This window comes from Meles meles, chromosome 4 (genome assembly GCF_922984935.1).
Source record: "Meles meles chromosome 4, mMelMel3.1 paternal haplotype, whole genome shotgun sequence".
Lineage (NCBI taxonomy): Eukaryota > Metazoa > Chordata > Mammalia > Carnivora > Mustelidae > Meles > Meles meles.
This window is the reverse complement of record NC_060069.1, coordinates 42,630,632-42,650,809: the sequence shown is the minus strand read 5'-3', so window position 1 is coordinate 42,650,809 and position 20,178 is coordinate 42,630,632. Positions and strand designations below refer to the sequence as shown.

General features: G+C 38.3%; 1 protein-coding gene across 4 annotated transcripts in view; it reads left to right on the top strand.

Annotated features, from left to right (window-relative positions):
- ZNF148 (zinc finger protein 148) overlaps nucleotides 1–20,178 on the top strand; it is a 123,795-nt gene that overhangs the window by 10,367 nt on the left and 93,250 nt on the right. The gene's annotated exons all lie outside the window — the stretch shown is intronic.

The following is a 20,178-nucleotide window of genomic DNA, read 5'->3' as shown; positions in this document are numbered from 1 at the left end:
TTTATTTTAAGAAGGAGGAACAGCTCTTTTTCCAAAACTGGAGGCAAGAAGTAACAGATGGATGAAGATACAGCATTTTAGAAGCTGTAAAGAGGATTTGATTACAGGTGGAGAAGGTGTGATTTGAAGGAATTTTATGGGAGCGATTGATTTTTGATGGGATTAAAGATTTAAATATGAAAATGACTAGGGTTAGTCAATGAGACAGAGAATTGTATTTAGAATAAATCAGTTGTGGAAGACTTCATAGCTTTCTGGTGGTACTCAACATCCAGTGTGTGGGTGTGAAGAAAACAGATGGTGAAGATTGTCTGTCATTGGGGAGGTGTATGGTAAATATAATGGAGGGTCATGATATTCTGGAGAGGGCAATATTAAATGGCTGATGGACAGATTTAAATTGTGCAGGGAGACTAGGGAAGCCAAAAGGAGGTAAAGAGCAGGCATAGAACTATAAAGTAGTTGTTAAAAAAAAAAAAAAAGAAAAAAGGAGGTCTCTGAAGTTATAATCCTAATGGTACAGCACTTCCAATTGGTGACCTATTTTCATTATATATGTGTGGGTGGCTGAAGTGCAGCTGAAGGATTTAGGAGTTGAGGAAGGTTAGGGTGTATAAAGTACTTCAGCATCACTGTTGAAGTTACCGAGAATAATGGCTGACTGTGGTACAAAGTAGAATTGAAGTCTTTGGGAAGGAAGAGGGGACGGTATTCTGGAACTTGGTGGATGTTGTAGATGGAATGGTTTAAGTGAGTATGTAAATTGCAAAGAGATTTTTTAGTAATAGGAGTGGCCCTTTGGAGCAAGAAGCAATTGGTCCTTTTAGCAAGCTGAAGGAGTAGGAGAATGGATAGCTAAGTCATGAGAGAAATAGGCTGTCCAAAAAGAGCCAAGCTTGAGAAAAGATGAAGGGGCAGTCACAACAATCCAGGCAAGAGATGATAGTATCTGATTTATGGTGTGTGATGGAGATAAACAATTTTGTTACGTTTACCTGTTCTTTAAAGTTCTTTATGAATTATACTTGCAAAATCCTAGCCATTCATATGCAAGGACGAAAAAGGTAGGGGTATACTAATATGAAAGGCAAAAGACACAGGGTATTTTGTTGACAGAAGAACATTAATAAGCTGATAGAAGCTAGTAAAAGCGTGGAACAGAAATGAATGAAGAGGTTGGGGTTGACCTGAATAGTAAGGAGAAGAGGAGAGTTAAGTAACTTGTAGCGGAGAAAATACTGGGAAAACATAATGCTATCTAGGAAGTAACTAATGCCAGGAGCCTATTCCTTTCTGTGCACATAAGGACAGTCCTTGCCACCCATGATGTTTATAAAAATGGTGCATCATGCAATAAGTATTGAAAAAAAATAACATAATGGAGATACCGACATCTTCTGACCTACATGAGTTCCTCAAAACTACATCAATATGTAGTGGTAATTTGTATACATTAAAAAAAAAAGAAAAACAACAAACCAGTGACATATATATACATAAAGAGGTTCAGGTAAAAAGTGGGAAGAATGGAATGGATGATAGGAAGGAGATGATCTAAAATGGCCTCTGTAGTTATTTCTTTTTTCTCTATCATGGCTTTTATCTCATATATTTCTTAGTGTTCTTAGGAGGCTGGCTGGTGTGTTTTCTCATTTCACTTACTACCTGTATAGAGGTAAGTCCCAGATGCACAGTTCTAAATATGCTTTCCTGTCTTGTTTTAGTTATCATTTATTAAACGTGTCCAAAGGAGCTGTATTGCCAGTTTCAAAAACTAAATATAAACTATTTTGTTCTGTTTTGATTTTTTTTTTTAAATCTCAGTGCTTGAAACCATCATCATCTTCCATTGATGATATTTAAGATCTAGACCAGGCCCTTTATTCTTTGGCTTTGTCTTTGCTCTTAAACTTTTGTTTTTCCAGTTTTGCAGTAGTATTTTATTTTGTCAGTCTTTGTTGTCTGTCAGCTTTTCCCTTGTACTATCACAGGTTTGACTCTCAGTGCTTACCTGACTGGTTTTTGAGAGTCTCCATCAGTGCCTTGCTGTGGTCTCTGCCAAATGCAGCTTTACTTCCAGAATCTAACCCCATGTCATTCGCCACTCCCCCCTCCCTCCACTTCTGCATTTAGTCAGTCTCGAAATTTAATAATGATGGACCTGTGGAGTCCCAGAGCTTTGAAAAGCCTGAGAGGGCCCAGGGAGGTCACTTTGTCAATCTCACATCTTTGCTGTAGCCTGCCTGATTTGGTCTAGCGTTGTTTTCAGGAGGCGCAGGCATGCCTTATTTGAGTGGGTTGTGTGCAGTAGATGAACAATGGATCTTATGGAAGCTGTTGGGTCTGATTGTAGTGGAAATGGAGAGAGAAAGTTTTAAATGGTAATTATATTAATTTAACAGATAAGTGACTTCACAAGATAGGGGTTGGATGCCTGAAAATCTTGGTTGTCATCAAGGAGTTTTCCTTTTAAATTTGAGAAGAGCCAGTATCTGGGGGAATTAGAATGAAATACACAACCTGATGTTTTGTAGGGTCCTGTATATGTGCGTTTGTCAACACATGCACACCTGCGTGTGTAGATACATTTAATGATAGACATACTGTGTTAATTCCATTAAGTTCTATAATTAGAGTCTTTGGAGAAATGGGCATGGTAGTCTTAAGAGTGAGTCTGGTGAACTGGTAGAGAATGTTTTGGAAAGATCTTTGTCAAGTTATTGGGGGTATGCTTGGGAAATGGATATTTTTAGTGACTGTGATGGCCTCTCTGGAATTGGTTCACAAAATTTGAGGGCAGTTTGGGGCAAATCTGTGTGTTAAGTTGGAGAGCGTTCTTTTGGAGTGAATGAGGGAACACGCAAAATGCAGTTTCAGAAAGTTGTGAGTTGATTTGGTGGGAGCTGATACACATTCTAAAAGTTAATTTGTGGAGAGGTTTTGAGTAGGTAAGTGGGAGATGTAATGGAAGGAAGTTATAAGGAGGCATGTTTGTACTAGAAAAGTAAGTTTCAAGATTGGAGAGATGGTTTAGGGAAGATTATTTTTTGGGGGAAATACAGCTCTTAGGGTAGAAGCAGGAAGGTAAAGGAAGACTAAAACGAGTAAGTTAAGGTGTGGAGAATCAGTAAGCCAAAGGGTTAAGGAAGAGGTTACAGAAAAATTTTTTTATCGTGAGGAGTGTTGTGTTGGGTACTACTTTTGATGAGTGGTCAGTAAGGGAGGGGGATTAAACGTCCCTTGGTTTGTGGTGGTGGGGTTATCAGCGTAAGAGATTTCTTGAGAAGCCACGGCAGACGCGAGCTCGGGGCTGACTCAGACGGCCGCACGGGCTGGCTTTCGCCGGCGCTCGGCCGGGCGGTGGGCGGAGCAGCAGCGCGGGGCTGCGCGGCGGTGGGCCCCGAGCCGCCGCCGTCGCCGCCCCCCGCGAGCGCGGCAGAGCACACCCCGGCGGGCGGTCGGTGCGGCGGTCCGGACACCCGGGCCTCTCCGAGGGCGCTCCAGTAAGTGAGCAGGCCGCGCGGGCAGTGCGGTGGGGGCCGGGAGGAGGGGCTTTCCCCAGCGCCCTTCCCGAGCGCCCTCAGTGGACCTCCGCACGCGGCTCGCAGGGCTTCCTTTTGTTGTGTGTGTACGTGTGTGAGTGCGCGCGCGTGCGTGAGTGCGCCCTTGTGCAGGGAGGCGGCGGAGGAGCGCCGAGAAGCCGGGGCTTTGCCTGCCGGGGTTCCTCGGCCCGTGACGGGGCCTCCAGCACCGGTCTTCCGGGTCGAGGCCCGCGGCGCAGGCAGGGCCCCTGCTCGCGGCGAGATGGCAAACTTTGTGAGTGGCTTGTCCACGGCCAACAAGTGTCTACCTGTCAGCGGGGACCGGCGAATATTAATTGACAGTCCCCCTCCCGTTCTTTCCTAATCCTGCTTTTTTCAAATGTTCTTTTGGACCGGGTTTTGTTTACCGTCTTATGGTGTGCTGTAAGGTCAGACGGGTAATTTGGTCTACCAGACAAATAAGAGCAAAAAATGAACGCGAGGATCGTATATTGGTTGCGCTAGTAAAGCCTGCATGTTTAGTGGTGAGAACTGTCCTAAGGCCTCTCCGTAATTAGGCTATGGGGTAAACTTTTGCTTTGCAGACGTTCTGGAGCACATTTTACGGTGTCAGGAAAGAACTCCTTGAAGTGTACTAGACTAAAAGCTAGAGTTAGGAAATGCAAAAGTTAAAGCCCTTCCCAAGAACTTGAATTAAAAAGAGCTTTTTTTTTGGTTTGTTTTTGTTTTACATAATTATCATTTGCATATAGTTTTGAAAAACTGGGCATGGCGTGATTTTAAAAAAGCATTTCTCATTACTTTTATAGGGGGCAATGGTAAAGGCACCACACAGTTTTGAAATTTCAACTATGTTAAATGTTGCTATAAATAAAATCCTATTCAGATTTTTAGATTTAATATATCTAAAAATATGTTTGCAGTTGTCCTTTGGGTGCAGGAGGAAGTCCTGGGTTTGTCGTGCTTGTTTCTGGGCAGATTTTCAGTATTGTCAGCATGATACGGGTGCAGAACCTTAACCTGAGTGAATAATTTGTTTGAGATTACCAGTCTGTTTTGCAACTGGGAATAGACTCTGGGTCTCTTATTCCCAGTCTGGTGACCTATCCAAGAATAGACTAAGGAAACTGGGTATTTTTCTGTTTGGTGGAAAATATGGCTGAGTTGATTTTGTAGTGAGTATTAAAGAGCCAAAAAGTGAATGTGTGAACGTTTAATTTTCTGTTGCAACATTTAAATGTTTCTTCACATGGTCTTGGCCTTTCTTTGAATACAAAAGGGACTTGAGGATATTCCTCAGTGTTAACTTTTCGTGGCATTTGTAGCACATTTACACTTGATTCAAATAGATAGATGCTTATTGTAATTAACTGTTTTTCATGTGGATATTCTCCATGGCTGGAGAATAGCAGTTAACTTGAGACTGTTTAGCCTTCTCACAAATGCAGAGGAGAAGAGGAATTATGTTAACTTCATTAACCTCTGATTTAAAAACCCTGGGCACTTTTTATTGAAAATGCTTAGAACTAAGTACAGATGGAATACATGCAGGCTTTCCTCAGCTCTCTCTGTACTGTTATACTTATCATTACTATTACTGCATTAGCTACATATAGCAATGTTTGGTTAACATGTGTTTTGGCCGTATAGGCCTTTAAGAAAAGAGTACTTTTTCTTTTAGTATATGAGTTGCAAAAATAGTCTTTTCTTTTTCCTCTTTCCCATCTCCAAAGAACCTGGACATTTAAAATTTAATACAATAGTTCACCACTAGGGGTGATTTTGGCAATGTCTGAAGACCTTTTTGGTTGCCATGCTGGGGGATTCTTCTATTGGTATCTAGTGGGTAGATCCTGAACCTCCTACAGTGCACATGCTAGCCCTACAACAAAGAATTATCCAGTGCAAAATGTCAGTAATGTGATGTTGAGAAACCCTAACCTCATATTATCAAGAATAACGTTCTCCCAAATAATTTAAATCTATAAAAGTTATAATGTGATTGAAATCTCTGTCACATTGTTATGAATCTTTTTCCAAGTTGTTATTAGAATGATCATGGGTCAAAAGTTATGAGGTATATTTTAGATCACCAGTACATGGGATTTTGGAGCTGCAGGATTAACAAGTTTAACTCTTAGTATGTAGATGGGGAAATGGAGTTTCAGAGAGATGGTGACTTACGCAAGTTCTCACAGATAATGCAGAGCTCAGGTCTCTTGTTTCTACTATAATTTACTGAATTAAAATTAATTTCAGTACTGAGGGAAAACTGTTTTCCCTCAGTCATTGGTCATTTTTCCTTGGTATACAGATACATTTAAGTAATTAAAAAATAACTGCGTGGTGAAAATTTCAGTATTTAGTGAATTATTGTTACTTTTTCAGATGCCCATGTGTTCGTTGAATTCACCAACATGGTTTTGTAACTTGTGTAAATTTGGCAGCATCTGCTTTTTAAAAAAGTGTTTGAAAATTTTTAAAAGACTGCATTTGATTTTAAAACAAAACAATTCAAAGTTAATTATAATACATTAGGCTACATTGCAAATGCAAACCCAACTGGAACTGTTAAAACATCTTTGGGTGTCTTGAATTGTGTGATGACTGATCAGTATAACGGTGAGTTACTGTGCTAATAGTAAATCTGTTCTAACAAGATCCTTTTGGTTTAACTGTAGAAAAGGATACTGAAACTTTCAGGTGAAATTAATTGGATGAAATACAAGTTGGGTATTTAGATGAGGTATTTTCAAATTAAGCAGTGTATTTTCAGGAAGAAGTATCAGTAGGGTTCTTTTTATCTTTAAATTTTTTTTTTTGGTAGTGTTACTTTTTTTTTAAAGCTGAGAATTATTAATATTTATTTATTTATTTATTTGACATAGAGAGAGAGAGATCACAAGTAGGCAGAGGCAGGCAGAGAGAGAGGGGGAAGCAGGTTCTCTGCCGAGCTGAGGATCCTAGGACCTGAGATCATGACCTGAGTCGAAGACAGAGGCTTAACCCACCGAGCCATCTAGGTGCCCATAATGTTACATTTTTTAAGTGAGTAAAACAAAAGGGGACAGAGGATTGTATGAGCAAATATTTCTTTAAAAACTGTTTTAAATAAAAAATTTATAGAAAATAATTTGAAATCCATATTAACAAAGAAAAAGTCAACTGGAGAAGCTGCAGTTAATATTACGATATATGGCCTTATATTTTCATTAACTTTTTTTTTTTTAAGATTTTATTTATTCATTTGACAGGAGGAGCGCAAACACAAGCAGGGGCAGCTGCAGGCAGAGGGAGAGGGAGAAGCAGGCTCCCCTCTGCACATGGAGCCCTATGTGATGTGGGGCTTAATCCCAGGACCCTTGGGTCATGACCATGAACTGAGCCCACTCAGCCGCCTCTTATTAACTTTTTATTATGGGGGAAAAATAATTAAATAGTATTATGATTCTCCATATAACTATGATTTAGCTTCAACAAGTAGCAACTAATGTCCATTCTTGTTTTATCTATACCTCTACCCTGTTTCTCCCCTTTCATATTATTTGTTAACAAATTTTATTTTGAAATAATTATAGATTCACAAGAAGTTGCAAAATTAGTACAGTCTTGTGTATCCTTTACCCAGCTTCCCAAATGGTGACAAATTTTATAAAGCCAGGAAATTGACATTGGTACATTACTCTTGGTACATTACTCGTACTGACATTGAATTGACATTGGTACATTACTCTTAACTAAACTGCCACATTTATTTTCTTTGCACCATTTGTTTAACATGAATTCATTTGTGTGTGTTATGGTTCTTTGCAGTTTTCTCCCATATATTAGTTCATATAACTACCACAGTGAAGGTACTGAATTGTTCCCTCACCACAAAGAAAACCCCTCTTGCTGCTCCTTTATATTTGCATCCCACCCAAAAGTCCTCCCTGTCTCCTTGCAGTCTTATTTTCCATCTCTGTACATTTGTCATTTCAAGAATGATATATTAATACATATTTCAGTGAATCAGAACTCATGTGTTGAAGGACTTTGGGTGTATTTTGTGTTTTGCTATTAAGAAAGAAGTTGATTATGAACATTCACATACAGAATTTTGTATACAGTTGTGTATTGAGATGAATGCCCAGGAGTGAGCCTTTTAGGTTGTATGGCAAGGGCAAGTTTAATTTTATAAGAACATTCCAAACTGTTTTTCCGGGTGGCTATTCTGTTGTATATTCTCATCAGCTGTGTGTGAGAGATCCACTTGTTCTTCATGCTTGCCAATGTTTGTTATTGTTATTTTTTACTTTAGCTATTCTAATAGGTATGCAGTGATACCTTATTGTAGTTTTAATTTGCATTTCCCTAATGGCTAATGATATTGAACATCTTCATATGTACTTCTTGCTGTCTGTGCCTTTTTCTCATTTTCTAATCAGAATATATGTATTTTTTTTACTGTTAAGTTTTGAGAGTTCTTTATATATTCCACATATAAGACTTTGTCCAATACATGGTTTACAAACATTTTCTTAGTCTGCAGCTTATCTTTTCATCTTCTTCACAAGTTCTTGCACAGGGGAAATTTTTTTTTTTTTTAAAGATTTTATTTATTTATTTGACAGAGATCACAAGCAGGCAGAGAGGCAGGCAGAGAGAGAGGGGAAAGCAGGCTCCCCGCTGAGCAGAGTGCCAGACGTGGGACTCGATCCCAGGACCCTGTGATCATGACCTGAGCCGAAGGCAGAGGCTTTAACCCACTGAGCCACCCAGGCGCCCCAGGGGGAAATGTTTTTAACTTTGATGAAGTCTGGTTACTTTCTTTTTTATTTTTTTTAAAAGATTGTATTTATTTATTTGACAGAGAGAGAGGGCAGGTTCACACGCACGCATGCCCAAGCAGGGCGAGAAGGGAGCAGGGAGTCTCAGGCAGAGGGACAAGCAGGCTTCCTGCTGAGCAAGGAGTTAGATGTGGGGCTCGATCCCCAGACACTGGGATCATGACCTGAGCTGAAGGCAGATGCTTAACTGACTGAGCCACACAGGCATCCTGAAGTCTGATTTCTTTTATGGATCATGTTTTTGGTTCCAAATCTAGGAACCCTTTTCTTTAGGTCCTGAAGGATGTCACCTGTGTTTTCATCTAAAGTTCTATAGTTTTATGTTTACATTAAATTCATGATCCACTTTGAGTTAATTATTATATGAAGTTGTGAAGTTTAGGTCAAGACTTTTTTTTGCCTTTGGATGTCCAGGTATTCCAGCACTAGAAAGACAGACAATCTTTCTTTCACTGAATTATATTATCTCTTGGGCATATTTATGTTGGTCTAGTTTTGTGTTCTCTTTTGCATTGATCTATGTGTCTGTCCCTCTGTCACTACTCCACTGTCTTGATTAATGTAACTGTAGTTTTTTTAGTATATTCTTTTTTTTTAAACATATAATGTTTATTATTTCAACATATAATGTATTTTTGCCCCAGGGGTACAGGTCTGTGAATCATCAGGCTTACACATTTCACAGCACTCAATATAGCACGTACCCCAGTGTCCATAACCCAACCACCCTGTCCCTCCCCCCACACCCCAGCAACCCTCAGTTTGTTTCTTGAGATTAAGAGTCTGTTATGGTTTGTCTCCCTCCCTGATCCCATTTTTTTTTTTTTAAGTATATTCTTTAGTTTTAGTATGTAAGATCCTGTCATCTGTTCAGTTTATTGCTTCCTTTCCATTGTGAATGCTTTTTATTTAAATTTCTCTCCCAATTTTCCCAATTTTTTGTTAGACTGTCTAGTACAGTGTTTGAATAAAAGAACTGCTGGTAGGGTGCCTGGGTGGCACATTCGGTTAAGCTTCTGCCTTTGGCTGAGGTCATGATCTCAGCGCCCTGGGATCGAGTCCCACATCTGGCTCCTTGTGCAATGAGGAGTCCGGTTCTTCCTCTGCCTGCTCTGCTTGCTGCCTGCCCCCGCTTGTGCTCTCTCTGTCAAATAAATAAAGTCTTAAAAAAAAAAAACAAGGCAAGAGTAGACAGCTTTGTCTTGTTTCTGGTTGTAGGGTGAAAGCATTCAATATTTCACCATCCAGTACAATGTTAGATTTTTTTGTAGATGGCCTTTATCAGGTTGAAATTTTCTTATATTCCTTCTATTGCTAAGGGGTTGGATTTTGTCATGTTTTTCTCCATCTGCTGAGATGATCTAGAAAAAAAATAAAGATTTTGCCCTCTATCGTGTTGATAGGGTATATTATTTATATTACTTGATTTTTGAATGTTAAACCAATTTTCCATTTCTTTTTTTTAAAGAGAGTGAAAAAGTGAAAAAAACGCATGTGTGTGGGAGGTGGGGGGTGGGAGGGGTGCTGGGGAGGGCTAGAGAGAGAAAGGGAGAGAGAATTTTTTTTTTTTTAAAGATTTTATTTATTTATTCGACAGACAGAGATCACAAGTAGGCCGAGAGGCAGGCGGGGGGGGGGGGGGGGGGGGAAGCAGGCTTCCCACTGAGCAGAGAGCCTGATGCGGGGCTCGATCCCAGGACCCTGGGATCATGACCTGAGCCGAAGGCAGAGGCTTTAACCCACTGAGCCACCCAGGCGCCCCAGGGAGAGAGAATCTTATGCTGGCTCTGCACCCAGCTTGGGGCCCATCCCAGTTCCCATGACCTGAGGCCATGACCTGAGCTGAAACCAAGAATTGGATGCTCATCTGACTGAGCCCCCCAAGAGGCCCACTGATAACCTTTTTAAAATCCTTATCTTGGTGATTTGTGTCTTCTCCGTTTCTATTGGTTAGTCATATTAGAGACATAAAAATTTGCTTTATTGATTTTCTCCATTTTCCTGTTTTCAGTTGCTTTCATTTTTGTTCTTTATTATGTCCTACCTACTGCTTGCTTTGAGTTCATGTTTTTCTTAAGTTTCTTGTGGTGGTAGTTAGGTTATTGATTTGAGATCTTCATTTCTTTTTTTTTATTAAATTATTTTTATTAACATACAATGTATTATTTGCCCCGGGGGTACGGGTCTGTGAATCATCAGGCTTACACATTTCACAACACTCACCATAGCACATACTCTCCCTAATGTGCATAACCCAACCACCCTCTCCCTAAACCCCCCCCCCCCCACCCCGCTTCCCAGCAATCCTCAGTTTGTTTTGTGAGATCAAGAGTCTCTTATGGTTTGTCTCCCTCCCGATTCCATCTTGTTTCATTTTTTCCTTCCCTACCCTCCACAATCCCTCATCCCCTTTCTTCATTTCTAATGTAAGCATTTAGTGTTACAAATTTCCTTCTAACTACTGCTTCAGTGCATCTCACAGATTTTTGACATGTTTTTATTTTCATTCATTCTTATGTATTTGTATATGTTAAATTTTTCTTTGAGATTTCCTCTTTGACCCATGGTCTTTTTAGAAGTGTTTTTTTCCCCCTTCCCGTGTGTTCCCTGTTGTCATTCTGTTACTGATTACTGCTTTAGGTCCATTATGGTCACAGACTGCACTCTGTATTTTAATTCTTTTAAATTTGTTGAGGTTCGTTTTGTGGCTCAGGATATGGTGTATCTTGGTGAATATTCCATGGGTGCTTGAAAAGTTCCATGGGTATGTTCTGCTGTCGTTGGATGGAGTATTCTATGTACAGTTGACATTTGAACCACATGGGTTTGAATTGCACTTGTCCGCTTATATGTGGGTTTTTTTACAGTACAGTACTTAAATATGTTTTTCTTATGATTTTCTCTAACATTTTCTTCTAATTGTATATAAGAATGCAGTATATAATATATACAAAATGTGTGTTGATGGATTGTTTATATTATCGGTAAGGCTTCTGGTCAACAACTAGGTTTTAGTAGTGAAGTTTGGGGGGAGTCAAAAGTTATAAATGGACTTTTGACTATATGAGGGAGTTGTTCAAGGATCAACTGTGTATCAGTTAGATTCTGTTGGTTGATTGTGTTATTAATATAGCCACTGTGCTTTTCTAAAAAAAGGTATTGTTACAGCTTTTTCATTCCTTTATTTTCAACATATGTTATCAGATTTCTTGCTAGGAACATACAGTTGGGCCATTTAAAAGAATCTGCTCTGCCAGTCTTTCGATTAGTTTATTTAGGCTGTTTGCATTTAAGGTAATTATTGATTGGTCACCACTTATGTCTGCTGGTTTTTGTTTTTGCTTTTCTCTGATTCTTGGATTTTGCTTCTCTTTTCTTGCCTTCCTGCAGATTACTGGAACATTCTTTAAGCTTCCCATCTTTTATAATGTGCAGGAGATCTGTTTATAATGTTTTTGAGTCTTTTGGTGTAGATTTTACAGTGGTTGTTATAGTTATTTTACAATATGCATATATGATTTATAATGATCTGCTGGTATCAACATTTTACAACTTCAACCAAAGTGTGTTAACTTCACGTCTATTTTACCCTTTAGACCTTCTTAATTTATTTTTTATTTAATTTTTAAAAAAGATTTTATTTATTGATTTGAGAGAGAGAGAAGCAGAGAGAGGAGAGAAAATCAGGCTCCTCACTGAGCAGGGAGCCTGACGTGGGGCTTGGCCCCAGGACCCCAGGAACCTGACCTGAGCTGAAGGCAGGCAACTTACCTGGCTGAGCCACCCAGGCGCCCCACCTTCTCAACTTTTAAACATAATTGTCTTGGGTATGAAATAGTGTTGTCTTTTTGTTTCAGTCATCAAGTATGATTTATAAAACTAATGGAAAGGATAATCTGTTGTGTATACCTGTATTTCTTTTCTTCCTGTTTGGAATGTTTTCTTCATCCAGTCTGTGTTATAAGTATGGCTGCTGGTGACACATTATTTTAGTTTTTCTTTTTTGGGGAATGCTTTTTAAAAATGGACCCTTTGTTTCTTCTGTGGTCTGAATGTATTTCCCTAAAATTCATATGCTGAAATCCTGCTGGGAGTTGGGGCCTTTGGGAGGTGATAAGGTCATGAGGGAGGAGCCCTCATGAATGGAATTGGTGCTGTTACAAAAGAAGCCAGAGAGGAGCTCTCTTGCCCTTTTCTGTCCTGTGAGGGTACAAAGACAAGTCTGTTACCTAGAAGAGAGCCCTCACCCAACCATACCGACATCCTGATCTTGGACTTGTAGCATCCAGAACTGTGAGAAATAAGTTTCTGTTGTGCATAAGCCACCCAATCTGTAGTAGTTTGTTGTCACAGTTTAAATGGATTGTTAAATGGATGTTTAATGATTCCTGAAGAATAATTTCATTGGATATAGAATTCTTGGTTGGCAGTATTCAAAAAATACTGTTGCCACTTTTCTTGGCCTCTTTGATTTCAGAGATCTGGTGTCATTTGAATTGTTTTTCCATTATAAGTAGTATGTTGTTTCTGTGTGTTGCCTTCCCAGTTTTTTCTTTGTTTTTAATTTTGAACATTTAATTATGGTGTATCTTGTTGTAAATTTCTTTGTGTTTATCCTGTCTTGGGTTTGCTCAGTTTTTTTGGATCTGTAAGTTTATATTTGCCGCATTTGATCAGTTTTAAGCAATCATTTTTTCAAATACTCTTTTCAGCACCTCCCCTTTCTTTCTGCGACTCCAGTGATATAAACGTTGGATCTTTTGTTATTGGTCTACAGTTGCCCCAGACTTAATTTTTTTTCCTCTTGTCTCTCTCTCTTGTTCACATTGGGTGAATTCTGTTTCTCTGTCCTCAAGATCAGTGATTCTCTTACCTATCATCTTCATGTTTGTATTGAGTTTATCTGGTGAGTTCAAATTTTTGTTACGGTATTTTTTTAGCTCTATAATTTTTTTTTTTGCTTCTTCTTTTTTTTTTTTAATAAATTCTGTGTCTTTGCTGAGATTTTCCATTTTCTCACTTGTTTTGGGAATATTTATAATTGATTGCTGACACATTTTTATTATGGTTTTTAAAAATCCTTGTCAGATAATTCCAGTGTCTGATTCATATCTGCATTGGCCTTAGTTGATGATCTTTCCTCACTCGTGTTGTTACTTCTTGAGTCTTTTCTGTTTTATCTATTAGGAGTCTCTGGGCCCTATTTACATTTTAATTTTAGCAGACCCTATTTAGATTTAGCATAAAGATTTGGGCCCACTTTTGTAAGCTGTGTTTCCATTGGCAATTTAATTTTCAGAGTCTTTGTGGTCACCTTAATTTATCTGATGCTGTTGGGCTCCCATTCAGCCCTTGTTGGTGCTGCCTGGGGGAGCAAAAGGGTTTTCCCCATGCTGGGCTTCTGGATATTGCAAGATGGAAGGAGTGAATTGTGGTAAGATCCTCCCCATTCTTCTCTGTCCTCCCGTCTCTGGGTGAGAGAGGAGAGGCTTGGCCCATACTGAGTTGCTTGCTCTGGTTGGGTTCCTCAGTTTTGCCTACTTGTCTCTATCTCTGGGCAGAAAACAGTCTCAGGCCAAGTGGGTTAGGAAGAATTTCTTCCCCTGGTCGTTGTTATTGGCTGGACTTCCAGTTGGATTTCTCCCTTATATTGTAGAGGTACTCCAGTTTAATTTGGGGGAAGAATGTGACTTTCTGGTCTGCCTTTTGTTGTGAGTTGGTGGTTGGGAAATGCCAGTCTGGGTTGCCTTCTTCTCTTGGGTATGGGAACTCAAAACACCCTGCAGCTCTTTTGTTTCTTGTCTTCTGGTCCCAGACTGGTTCACTGCCTTCTTACCATTTTCTCAGTTTTCCTCTGGTTGTCTCTTATATTATTTCCATGGTTTATAATTGTGCTTAGTGAGGAGGAGCAGAGGAAAACAGATCTGTGCCGTCTTGTCTAGACAGGGAGTTCAGATTCCTTTTTTTTTGTGAACCTATATGATCTCCGGTCAGGTTATGTTAGCTTTGAAAACAATAGTATATGGATATATGCTTTGTGAAGTTTTAAGCACAATATAAATGCTTGCTTTGGTTGTAAATCAGAATAACAGACACCTAAGTTTTTGGGAAGTCAGTCCTAACCAGTTCAAGAGGGTGCCAGAGAAAATAGATACATGCTATATTACTATGCATCTGTCACATAAACAATTTTATTATGTAGTTAATTAAAATGAGGTTATAAATTCTGAGTATTTTTTCAAAGATGGGTTTGTTTAATAAATTATTTGCACTTAAGATGTTTAATAATTCCAATAGTACATTGTAGCATTTTAATATTAATATTTTCAGAACAATACTGAAAATCTTGTATTATGCAGCCAATTTAATCTGTTTCCAATTCATGGATTGAAAAGAGCAGATAAAATGTCCTGTCCTGCTTTTACAGTTCCTAATTTTCTAATTGAGAATAAAGTGGCCCAAATAAGAAAACATCATTCTATGTTAGTAGAAGCTCGTGTTTCTGAATGAGTTGACTTGCTAAATCAACTTCTCCTATTTAGAAGAACAGTCTCAACAAACATACTTCATAAATTGTTAAAAACTTAATATAGTTACTGCAGTTATGTTCACTGGGCTCCTTTGCAGCCACTTTTTGAGGTATTTTCTGAATGACTCTGATAGCAAATCTCAGTTTGTTAATCAGATTAAAAACCATTTGTTTTATGTGTGGGCATAACTCTACATTGTACTGGTGTCTGGTGTAACTCTGGGCATGCATGCATTCTAGATAGGAGATAAGAATGATTGACTGTGTGATTGAATAAGATGGAAATTTCAAAAGATGAACTGGCTTTTTGTGGACCATTTGTATGTTTTTAAATGAGAGTTAATTATATTCCATATGAGAAGTAGTAATTCCAGTTTCATCTTATCTTTGGTTGTTTTTTTTTTTTTATCTTTGGTTTTTAATAATATTTTAACATTATGTTTTTGTTCACAAAGAATTGACACTTTAAAAAATCAGTGTAAATAAACTAATTTTTAAATGAGTATTATAATTTTTTAGGGTTTCCTTGGTTATTATTGGGATAATTTTTGTGTTACGAAAATTACGGTTATTTAATTTTCTTTACTTACATGATAACTGTCATAGATAGCATTTTAATTTTTTTATGCTCATTGATATTATTATACTTCAAATATATAAATATATATACATATATAAAATTTTTTTTTTATTCCCAGGACATTGTTAAGAGTTACATTAAATATATTTTTAACTTGGGAAGGACTTGTGTACTTAACCCCTTGAACCTCAGAGATAAACAATAATACCGGCCTAGGTAATAGTAGGGGGTCAGGTGAAATGTGACAAGTTAAAGCAGTTTGTATACCACGAAGTACTTTATCAGAGTATGCTTGTATCATCTTTGAGGACATCATTTGAAAATTTGCTTGTGTGATCTTGATCATCATAGTATAAATGTTATTTACAAATTAATGTGTATTCAGTAAAAAGTTATGTACAAGTAAAAGTAAAGCAGCTTTCCTTTTGAGTTTATTGGTTTACTAATATTTTTTTTAAGAGAGAGAAAGAGAATGCATGTGCACATGCAGGAGGTGGAGGGGCAGAGTTGAGAGAGAGAATCCTAAGTCGGCTCCACGCCCAGCATGGAACCTGACACAGTGCTGGATCTCAGAATCCTGAGATCACAACCAAAGCCAAAACTGAGTTGGATGCTTAACCAGCTGAGAGTGGTTTAGCAATCTTAAAAATGAATTTCTGTTAATAAATTGGGGAAGGATTAAATAGTTAGTTGCTTGATAGTTTGTCATGGTTTTTGGGAGGTGTCTCTCCTTAACAGGTAACTTAGATTGCAAGGTTAGTCCTACCCTCTTTAGCGGCTTAGAGACTAAAGAGTTTATAAAAACGCTTGTGGTGGACAATTGGTTTCTTGTTTGACAAACGTTTGCTTTTTAGGTGATTTGATAAAGGTCAAGGGCAAATGGAAATTTTCAGTTCGTGGTTTTGTTTCACTCACTTTGGTCAGTTTTCTTTTAAGAATTTGATTACTCCTTTGTAGGATTTTAATTTTCAGCTGAGTGGATTAGCTATATTAATTGAAAAGATTATAAGATTTTGGCCTGATTTTTGTTGAGAGTAGAAATGTCAGGTGGTTCTAGAAAGACCTGGGCAGGGTAATTTCTGGGGTGGGTGGTTTGAATTTTTGGGGCTCTCATTCCTGCTTGGGAAAGATCTGGTCATGAAAAATACACAGTTGGACTGTCATTCATATAGAGTTCTAATAACTTTAATTTTTACTGCAGCTAGTGTAAATTAAAGAAACAGATGTCTGTGCTTTGTTATCTTTAGAAGTTCAACCATATTTATAAAAATCTTTTGCCTGGAGCAAGCCCCCACCCCCTTTTAAACATTCAGAACATCATTAAATCACAAAAATAAGAACTAATGTAATCCTAGAACTTGACTAACCTTAAAATGCAGTGTAGTTAAAAGATGCTAAAGGACTTTAAAAGATACTAAAGTATTTTTTTGTTTCAGATTCTTATACCATATGTGCTGTTACATATTCTTTTATTGCTTTGTGCTTTTCTTGATTACATTTAAAGAGCAAGAGGTAGTAGCCTTTTTATTTGGGAGTACTTAGGGAAGCATCAGTAGTTGAAATTTTTTAAGTGTACACATTTCACTGAAATTAAAAATGATGGTTTTTTAAAAAACTTTTTAAAATAAAGATTTTATTTATGTATTTGACAAAGAGAGAGAGATCACAAGTAGGCAGAGAGGCAGGCAAAGAGAGAGGGGAAGCAGGCTCCCTGCTGAGCAGAGGGCCGTATGTGGGGGATGTGGGGCTCGATCCCAGGACTCTGAGATCATGACCTGGGCTGAAGGCAGAGGCTTAATCCACTGAGCCACCCAGGTGCCCCTAAAAATGAGGTTTTTAAAAGAGATAATTAACCAAGAACAATGGTTTTTCTTTTTTAAAGATTTTATTTATTTATTTGGCAGAGAGAGATCACAAGTTGGTAGAGAGGCAGGCAGAGAGAGAGAGAGAGAGAGGGAAGCAGGCTCCCTGCTGAGCAGAGAGCCCGATATGGGACTTGATCCCAGGACCCTGAGATCATGACCTGAGCCGAAGGCAGCGGCTTAACTCATTGAGCCACCCAGGGGCCCACAATGGTTTTTCTTAATTAGCTTTTCTAGAATGGTTGTATTTGGAAGTAACCTTAAGGTGCATAATATATAATAAAATACTTATGAAACAGCTAAGTTTTGATTAGATTGTCTCAGAAATTAATATAGACAGCTCTTGTGGGGGTTTCCTCTCTTACCTGGATTTTGATCATTAATTCATAAAACCTCATCTTTTGCAATCTTACTTCTCTAGGCAAAGATGACAGTTGAAACAATATGCTAGGCTGAAATACACGGAGCAAACAACATACAGATACGCTTTGAAAATATTTAATGAGATAGAAGTTGCCTAGGTTTGTAGAATTAAACATGGAGCATGTGAAATATTTGAAAAAACTAAAGTTTCTTCTGATCTGTTGTAAAGTGCATGCAGTTTTTGTAGCTTTTCTAACAGTATTTGGAAATTCGTTATTAGTACTCTTTTAAAACAAAGGAAATTAGGTAGGATTAAATGGTTCTTTACATTGCTAAGAATTATTTTCTATTTGATACACTGTTTCATAAAGCTTATAGTAAACTCATCAGTAGATTGAATCTATTTTTAAGACCTCTAAGACTTTTTAATAATTTTTAAGGTTTTATTTATTCATTTAACAAAGAGGGAGAGTACAAGCAGGGAGAGAGCAGGCAGAGTGGGAGGGAGAAGCAAGCTCTCTGGTGAGCCAGGACCCTGGGATCACAGCCTGAGCCGAAGGCAGCCGCTTAACGAACTGAGCCACCCAGGTGTCCCCAGACCTCTAAGACTTTTTAGGGGAATTTACCAATCTGAAGGGTAATGTTGTCAAAATCTCACTAGGCTGGTTTTGGTATCAGGTTTTGCTATTTCATTAGGTTAATGTGACTTTTCTAGATGCTTTAGTTTTGTTATCTGTGATTCCATAGTTGAGATAGTGTTGTGTGGTGATTAAGCTTCTGAAGTTTTATTTCTCTGTTGGAGTTAAGCTTTATATAATCATTTAAAAACTATTAAATATCTACTGTGGGCAAGGCATTGTTTTAGGCACTTAAGATGTATCATTGAACAAAATAAAATTCCTGCCCTTGTGGAGCTTATAGTTGGGAGTAGAAAAATGATAAAAGATCATGAACAGATTACATAGTATGTTGAGAGGTGGTTACTGCTATGCAAAATGTGTAACAGATTAAAGTGGGATTGGGTAGTGTATGTGGGGGCAGGTTACAATTTTAAATTTTATGGCAGGAAAATGCCTCTTAAATAAGATGATGATTGAGCAAAGATTTGAAGTTGGTAAAGGATTTACTTAGGAATATCTTTGGGAGGAAGTGTACCAGACCTAGAACAGCCAGTACAATATTCCTGGAGACAGTAGCATGCTAGAAGATCTAGGGAGACAAGGAGGTCTGGCTAGTGAGGCTTAAGTGGAGTGAGCAGGGGGAGAGTATGGAAGATGAGGTCTGAAAGGTGCTGGTGCTGGTGCTGGTGCTGGTTGGTCATGGTGGGGAGAGCATAGCACAACAGATTGTAGAGGGCCTTGCAGACCATTATAAGGACTTTGGTTTTGCCACTTACTAGTTTTATAACTTTTGGTAAGTTACTTAACCCTCTCTCAGAAACTGAGTAATCATAGTTCCAATCTCCTTAATTGGTTGTTTGGATTAACTGAGTCAATAACTACAAAGTCCTAGAAAGTATATATTCATTGCATTTTAATTTTTTTTAAAGATTTTATTTATTTATTTGACAGAGAAATCAAAAGTAGGCAGAGAGGCAGGCTGGGGGGGGGGGGGGCGGGATGCAGGCTCCCTGCTGAGCAGAGAGCCCAATAAGGGCCTCGATCCCAGGACCCTGAGATCATGACCTGAACCAAAGGCAGAGGCTTAACCCACTGAGCTACCCAGGCACCCCGTTCATTGCATTTTTAAATGTGGAATCAAAATTAAAAGATTACTTCTTTTTCATTTAGTAGGAAAGGAAGGATTGAATGCTCTGCCTTTTTTTTTTTTTAAGATTTTAAATATTTATTTACTTACTTATTTAGAGAGCTTGAGTGAGGAGGGGCAGAGTGAGATGGAGAGAGATTCAAGGAGACTCCATGCTGAGTGTGGAGCCCAGTGCAGGGCTCAATCCCACCACCCTGAGATTATGACCTGAGCCAAAATCAAGAATTGAATGCTTAACTGACTGAGCCACCCAGCAGCCTGTGATTGTTCTCTGCTTTGATTTTTTCTATAATAAATTGCTTCAACTTCAGTTATAGCCCTTATCATATTATGTTATTATTACAGACCTTATTTTTATGTGTGTACTCGCCATCTTTGCTAAATTATTAACCTTATGGGCAGAGACCATGGTATTTTATGCATGTCTTAGAAATCTTAGGTAGCATGTTGTACATGCATATCAGGTGGTCAGAATATTGACTCAGTTAATGACAAAAATGTTGGCTTAATGAATCAGCCCACCTGCACACATGCACGAGTCTGTGTGTGTGTGAATATTGCTAGTCTTTCAAAACTGAATAATGAAGGACAATAGCCAATGGTCCCTGCAAAATATTTCATTTATTTTCTTTCTGTACCATAGTTATTAAAATTGGTAATGGTAGAAAATCACCTTAATTATTAAATAAGTGCGAGGGTTCATACT